The sequence below is a fragment of the Octodon degus genome, unplaced genomic scaffold (assembly GCF_000260255.1).
Source record: "Octodon degus isolate 3935 unplaced genomic scaffold, OctDeg1.0 scaffold00004, whole genome shotgun sequence".
Taxonomy (NCBI): domain Eukaryota; kingdom Metazoa; phylum Chordata; class Mammalia; order Rodentia; family Octodontidae; genus Octodon; species Octodon degus.
This window is the reverse complement of record NW_004524580.1, coordinates 23,620,170-23,628,104: the sequence shown is the minus strand read 5'-3', so window position 1 is coordinate 23,628,104 and position 7,935 is coordinate 23,620,170. Positions and strand designations below refer to the sequence as shown.

The following is a 7,935-nucleotide window of genomic DNA, read 5'->3' as shown; positions in this document are numbered from 1 at the left end:
AGCGGGTGGACTGATTCTTCTGACACAAGGTCAAGCAGGTTTCTGATAGGATGGCCTAGACCTGAGGTCAGACTGAAGGCTGCTAAGAATACTGGCCATTAACCTCATGGCTGGTGAAAGCCTTTTCATTGGTCTGCTCCACACATTCCAGGCGGTACTTCTGACTTCAAATGGTCCACGTGCACTCGGCAGTGCAGTTCTGTTCTTACATGTTGTCTTAGTTACTTTTTATCCCTTGCTGGGACAAATACCCGACACTCAAAATGAAGGAAGGAAAGGTGTATTTAGCTCACAGTTGGGGAGGCTTCAGTTCATACTGTGCTGGCCCCAACGCACATGGCAGCAGTTCATGGCTGCAGAAAACCGTGAAGAATAGAGGAGGAGCAGCAGCTGCGGCGTCTGTCAAGCCTCTCTCTTCCTTCTACACCGGCGCTCGCGAAGATCGTAGCTCCTCTGAAGACTAGAACTTTACCAAGGAAGCGGAGCGGGGCCGGGGACATAGCTCAGTAGAGGGCTAGGGACATAGCTCAGCGCAAGGTCCTTAGTTCAATCCCCAGTACCACCAAAAAAAAATAAATAAATAAAATAATAATAATAATAATAATAATAAATAATCTTTGGGCCAGGGAGATGGGTCAATAGAATAAGCCTTTGCCTGGCAAGTGCAAGGGTCTGAGTTCAATCCCTGGTTCAAAAAAAAAAAAAACCAAAAACTCCTTTATGTATACATTTCATGCTGAGTCACTCTGGGGCGACCCATGGCCCTAGGGTGGAACCAATCGCACCCCAGTGCCAGCTGCCCAGTCGCGCTCTAGAATGGAACCAATGACAACGGCCCAGTGGCGCCCCAGGGTGAAACCAATAGTGCCCGAGTTTGGCCCTGCCCGCCTGCAGGGCTGGGTCCCCCATGACCCATGGAACTGCCAGAGCCTATTCAGCCAAGTTGACACAATGTATCAACTACCACGCATGGGATGCCATTGGGTGACAGGGCTGGTTGCTTATCTCTGCTACTGCCATCATTCACTGCCATCTTGGGCCAGATACTGTTGTCAACTGCGATGGTTGCTGTAATCCTGCCTTTTTTTTTTTTTTTTTTTTTGAGATCAAGTCTCACTGTGTAGTTCAGACTGGCCTCAAACTCACAGCAATCCTCCTACCTCAGCCTCCTGAGTGCTGGAATTACAGCCATACACCACCATACCCTCTACCCTGATCTTCATTAAGCTACTGGTCTCGATGTCAGAGCTTTTTTCTTTAAACTTTTAAAATTTTATTTATTTATTTATTTATTTTTGCGGAACCGGGGATTGAATTTAGGCCCTTATTGTTTTTTAATGTATTTGATACAGGGTTTCACTACGCAGCTCAGACTCGTAATGATCCTCCTGTTTTATGCCTTCCCAGCACTGGAGTTACAGGCGTGCACCACCATGCCGGATCTCTGTGGCTGGCTCAGCGGACCCGGGGCTGGCGTGGCGTATGGTGTGGGGATGGAACCTCAGTCCCTGCGTTTGCCTAAACAGGCGCTTGATCCACTGAGCGATCTCGCCAGCCCTTTTTCTTTAAAAGCAGCTGCTCCATCCATATTACTCAAGATAAGAATCCTTAAGAGATTCATAGAAACTTCCAAGCCTACACTACCTAAGAAATAAATTGTGAGGTGATGTGCAAGATTACCAGAGCAAGACTCGATTTTAACAAATTTGCTGCAGGACAGGGGTCATACACCAGAGAGCCCTCTTAGACTAACTGCAGGAGGACTATAAACTGCATAGCCACAGCAGGCTAGAATCTCCGAGAGGTGTGGGGAACTGTTGTTAGCACAACTATCACGCGAGCAGGTGTGACGGAACTGGGGATTAAACTCAGACCCTTGCGCCTGCCAGGGAAGCGCTAATTCCACTGAGCCATCTCCCCGGACCCCTTCCACTCCCTTGGAACCCTTGATCCTATAAACTTCCTTTGAAGCACTGGAAGCCTAAACGCACGTTGTCTTCCAAAAGCGGCCATGGTCCCTCCAGGCCGACAGGGGGCAGCAGGCTTTCAGCAGTGCGCCTCGGGTTGCTCCGCCCCACTCCGGGAACGTCACGACCTCTCCACGTCGCTCGTGCGCAAGCGCAGGCTGCAGCGCGCGCCGTCTCGTCAAGGGAGGGGTCACGAACTCTGACCCCTCCCCCCAATATACAAACCCGGCGAGCTGTTGTGCCCATTCTCCTCAGTGCCTCTTCAGCTTCCTCCTTCCTCTCGTCCAGCCACCCGGCGCCCGGCCCAGCGGACTGTCGGGCCTCGCCGGCCTCGGGAGGCAGCACGGTAAGCAGCCGGGCGGCGAGCGCCGTGGCCTTGGTGGCGGTGAGGGTGCCCCTGGGTCCCCTCGGCCAACGGGCGTCGCCCCGCGCCTTCGGGTGGCCGGTCCGGCCCAGGTGCCTCGCGAGCCGCCGGCGTCTGTGCGAGCTTGGGGCCCAAGGTGGCAAGCCGGGAACTGTGGGGAACACGCGCCTCTGACCTTTCACCTCCAGGAACCGCTTCCGCCGGGCGCCTGGGGGCGCGGAGCAGCGGGGGTGGCAGATCCTTAGCTCAGTGCGGGGATCCCTCTCCCGGCACCACGGACCGATGCTCAGGCTTGCACGGGACGCTAGGAAAATGCCTTTCACTTCCACTTTCTTCCCCCCGCAAATAGGGAGAGATCCCAAACCGTTGGCTTGGATCGAGGTTTTTGGAAACAGGGTGGGATCCTCAGGACGTGGGGCACGTCCGATCTTCCAGTAGCTCTTTTGTTGAGCACGCTGCCTTCAACTGGTGTAGATCGCGTTTATGAAATACCTACCAGTGTTGCCAGGCTAGCTGGGTGTGGTAGCGCGCGCGTGTAATCGCAGCACTCTGGAGGCTGAAGTAGGAGGGTGGGGTGAGTTCGAGCCCAGCTTAGGCTCCACAGTTTAAGGCCAGCCTGAATTGCAGGACGAGACTTTGTCTCAAAGACAAATAAATAAATAAATGTTTCCAGGTCGTCCGAGAACCTTCAGTAAGTAGGACAGCCAGTAAATAAAGGGGGAGAAGGGCAACAAGACTTGAAATTAAGTCCGTTATGGTGTTCTTCTGCATGCGTGCGTGCGTGCATGCATGCGTGTGTGTGTGTGTGTGTGTGTGTGTGCGCGCGCGTGTTTTGCCTCTGGCACTTTATAAATGATAGAGCCCGGACAAGGACCCATCTAATCCATGAGCCCACTCACCGTCCTAGAGAAAGATAGGTTTCATTCTACTTGGGTTATGAGCAGTACCCAGATGCCAGATGACCTCTCACCAGGTAACAACGGATACAGCAGCAAACCACCGTCCTCTGACCCACCTCAGAAGTCCACCAAAAAACCCCCCAAAAAACCTCTCATTCCTGAGACCTATTTGTTCTGCTGAAACAGAGTCCCTATCAGATTTAGCAGTAAACCTGCTTTCTTCTTCTTTTTTTTTTTTAAACCTGCTTTCCATGGCGAGTTCTTACACCACTTCCCTGCTCCTAAGTATGCCTTTGACTTGGAGGTATTTTGAAACCGTTGTCCGTTGTCCGTTTGTCTGGTTGGGTGAGAAACACTAACAGTTCTTAAAGTTTGTGTCCAGTTGGTCTATCTGAAAGCGAGCTATGGAATTGAACTCAAGCTGTACAGCTAAAACGAACTGTGGGGGGCGGTCTGGGACTTTGCAGCTTTGGAGACAGGTTCAGATAGCCTTGATCCTGTGTTCTAGGGAAGGCGGGAATCCTTGGATTTTTGAACACTAGAAAAGAGGGGGTGGGTGTGGTGGTGAAGGCCTTTGCTTATAGTACTAGGAATTGATGGAAACCTGCTCCTGAATCCTAGTTAAGCATCTTGCACCACACAGAAAGTGTGGGAACCATCTAGAAATATTAGATGACTAATGTGGTAGTTGGGGGATATAGAAGCTCCCCTGGTGTAGAGTTTTAAACTTTCTCTGATTTCAGTCATATGCAGTCAGCTGCTGATCCCAGCTTCCCAGTGGTGCACTGGCTGGAGGTTTGAGGGAACCTCTTGAAGCTTGGCATAGCTACAGCGTGGCTAATGGCATGAATGTGAATGTGAGTTTTTCTGGTGAGGATGAGGAAAACCTGATTTTCAAAAATAAAAGTCATTGTTTCCAGTCACATTTTCAGATGTGTTTATTGCATACCACAGTAACAGACTTTGCTCTGGACACTCACACCACACACACATAAAACTGAAACATCCTCACAGGCTCTCCTTCATCTTCTGTCTCTGATGCACTGGTGTGTTGTTTTGCTGTTCCATTCTGTTGAGACCTACACATGAGTTTCCCCATCCGTAGGTGGTGGCTTATGACAGATCCTGCAGACTACTGCTTTGGGTGACAGCATCCCTCATGGAGTTGAGGAGGGACCCCATTAGCAGGACTGGGGGAGGCCGCCATTGGGAAAAGATGACCGTGAGTGACAGGGCCAGAATGAGTCCAGAGTAGGCCTGAAGTCATTGAATCTGGGGAGAAAGATGGCTTTCTTCTTCTCCACCGATGGCTTTCTTCCATCTCTGTCAGCAGATGTGGTGATGAGACGACTGTCCCTGGACAGAGGAGTGCAGGGCTAACGGGACTAAGTCCTTGGAGGGAACTACTCCAGAAAACAGGACGATACCCTCTTGCTCCCTGCTTTCTCCCTCAGGCTGGAAAAAAAAAATACCTGTCCTTCAGTGACGGACTCAGATGTCCCTTCGGTAAAGTCTTCTTGGGCATGTGATGGGGAAACTTTTAGAGACAGTGCCCAAAGTGCAACGCAAGACTGCTTGCTTACTGCAGAGTGCTAGCGCTGCAATTAAACCTGAATCCAGAGGTTTTAGTTTAGAAAAATCAACTCATACATTGACGTCTTTTGTTGTCTTAAAAATGGCATGCAAGCCATATGTTTGTGACCACTGTCCTAGGCTGCCCTTCTTGGGTTCATTTAGTGAGCATTCTGTTTGTGGAGCTTTGATTTTTTTTTTTTCCTTTTTTTAAACTTACATTGCTACCCATTGGTGTAGGTATTTATAACTAAGTGATAAAAATGAAATTGGAGCTTTGAATTCTAGGATTTTTGTTATCCCACTTGAATTATAATGTTTTTTGTTGTTTTTCCTTTCCCCTGGAGACTGAACTCAAATCATTTGTACTTCCCCAGCCCTTTAAAAATACCAACCATACCCCCTAAGGTGGCACTTTCTTATAATCCCAACGCTCAGGAGGCTGAGGCAGGAAGATCACTGAGAGTTCAAGGCCAGCCTGGACTGTGCAGCACAGTACAGCAAACCCTATCAGAAAAGAGTAAATCTTAAGTGTTTTGTTTTGTTTTTTTGGGAAACAACTTTTTGTATCTATTTCATGCTTGATTTATTTCCATGCTATAAGTTTTTAATTGGTTTCTTCTAGTGTATCTTTTTCTTTTGTGGAACTTCTTTCTCTGTCTCAGGAATGTTTTGTTCCTCCTCAGTGAGGATCCTCTCTTGTGTTGGGGCGGCTCATGCATGAGTCAGTCCAGCCCTGAGCTCTGGAAGTACGACAGGCACATCTCAGGAGCTTTGTTCACCTGGCTGTGCTCAGTGACCAGAGCATCTGTACCTAAACCCTTAAGTTCAGCATTATTGTCTGTGTTTTTAAGTATGTGCAGCAAAAATTCACTCTTTTTGGGCCACTGACCCTGTGGCCAGCCCCACTCTGTGGTCTGGGCACAGCCGCCAACTCCAGCACTGTAATGCTGGAATGGCACACATTGCTTCTTTAATGAAAAGGTACTGGTGGCTTTTCAGATATGCACACCTTTGATGGCCTGGACAGTTTCCTGGGTGTTCTTAAAGTGAACATGAAGGTTTGAGCCCCTTGATTGACATAATTTTGTGGAGTTTCTGGATCAAGAGAGTAGTGAACCTGTCTGTCTGTCTGTCTCTGTCTCTGTGTCTGTCTGTCTATCTCTCTTTTCTTTCTTTCTGAGACAGGATCTTGCTGTGCAGTTCAAGCTGGTCTTGAGTTCACTTTGCAGCCCAGTCGGTCCTCACAATGATCCTCCTGCCTCAGCCTCCTTAGTTCTGGGGTTATAAGCCTGTGCCTCCACACTGGCCATAAGTTTTTTTCTTGTTGGTGCATGTGTGCCGTACAGAATGAGTGCGTATCTCCTGGGGGGGCATGTGTCTACGTAACCCCACCACCCCTTCGTGGGGGTTGTTTGTGTTCTGTTCTTTTGTTTCTGAGGTGGACTGTTGCTGTGTTGCCCAGGCAGGTCTCAGGTTGGTTTCAGTGCCTTCCTGCTCACCACCACTACCACCCCACCTCCCAGGAGCTGCCCCACAGGAGTGCAGTGCTACCTTGCCCTTGCCTGGCAGAGCATTAAACAAAACCCAAGTTTTAAGGGGAAGGAAGAAAACAGTATGCATGTATTTGGCTTGCAGCTTGAGGCTATGAAGGCCAAGAGCCTGGTGAGGGCCTTGTGCTGCAGGGCAGGGAAGGGACAGAAGGGGCAGCCACATGTGGGGACTGATCTCTTCTGGGTGATGCACCCATTCCCTTGGCAATGCTCATTCCCTGGGAAACGGATCCACCCTCCCCTGTACCACACGGAAGCTCACCAGGCTTCCTCAGTCACATTGCCTGACTCTTTCCCAGTGTGCTTAACCAAATTCAGGACCATTGGTAGTTTTCCTTTCTTTTCCTGGTACAGGGGATTGAACCCAGAACCTTCACACTGAGTTATTAACCTTTGTTCGTATTTTTACTTCTTGAGACAAAATGTTGCTAAATAACTTAAGTTCCCCAGGTGGGGCTCAAGCGAGGCACCCTCCTGCCTCAGCCTCCTGTGTAGCTGGTGTTACAGTGTATGCCACCATGCCCAACACAACTGATAAAATTTTTTTAATGGTAGTAAAATTTTATTAAAGACAAGAATAGAAACAGGCTCTGCAGAGCAAGTTTTGGCCAAGTAAACATAAGAGAAGTAGTATACCCTAAGCCATGCAAGAGCGAACAAGGTGGCCATGACTGGTAAATTTTATTTTTTGTGGGTTCCAGGAATTGAATTCAGGACCTTGTACTTGCCAGGCAGGCGCTGTGCCACTGAGCAAATACTTGAGTTCTCATAGGCTTTATAAGGCAGATATTTTGTTGTCATTATAGTCACTGCTCCAGATTTTCAGGTGCTGATACCTAAGTTTTGGTGAATAATTGGTGAGCTACAGTAAGAACACTGTGCAGTGGTTAAACAGCAATAGCTTGGGTTTTGTTTTGTTTTTAAATCATTCATTTATTTATTTATTTGTTTGTTTTTTTATTTAGTAGAGGGTCTTGCTGTGTTCATTCTCCTATCTCAGCCTCCCTAGCACTGGGATTACAGGCATGCACTACCATGCCCAGTTTCGGTGGCTGATAAGGTGCGCCTGGGGTTTTGGGGCCAGCATAGCATGTGGTACTGAGGTTCAAACTCGGGTCCTTGCGCTTGCCAGGCAGGCACTTAGACTGCTGAGCTATCTTCCCAGTACGGGAACAGTTTGTTGAGTAACTAAATATTGTCTTCCGGAATAAGTGGGTGAGTGGCTGGGACTTTAGAAGCCAAGGCAGGCACAGCACACCTTGGGCTGCCTGTTTTTTTCTTTTTTGTATTAAGGATTAAGCCCAGGGCCTTTGTACTGAGATCCATCCCAGCTCCCTGTGCGTGTTCATACTAAAACTAAGTTGCTCAGTTACCAGGCTGGGGTAGGCCTCTTGCTGGCCTACCTATATAATCAGTCTAAGATGCACTTATAACCTAAGCTTTCCAACTAGTCATTGTCCATTACCAGGATGTAATTACTACAATTTAAAACTTGACGTTAGGGCCGGGGAGATGGCTCAGTAGAATAAGCGCTTGCCTGGCAAGCGCAAGGGCCTTAGTTCAATCCCCAGTTCTGTGAG

General features: G+C 48.8%; 1 protein-coding gene across 1 annotated transcript in view; it reads left to right on the top strand.

The window, feature by feature from the left end:
• Nucleotides 1-2,233: 2,233 nt before the first annotated feature.
• Nucleotides 2,234-7,935, top strand: part of Nr2c1 (nuclear receptor subfamily 2 group C member 1) — a 55,350-nt gene continuing 49,648 nt past the window's right edge. The window contains exon 1 of the mRNA XM_004623795.3: nucleotides 2,234-2,313. The gene's annotated coding sequence lies outside the window, so the exon portion shown is untranslated. The remainder of the gene's footprint in view (nucleotides 2,314-7,935) is intronic.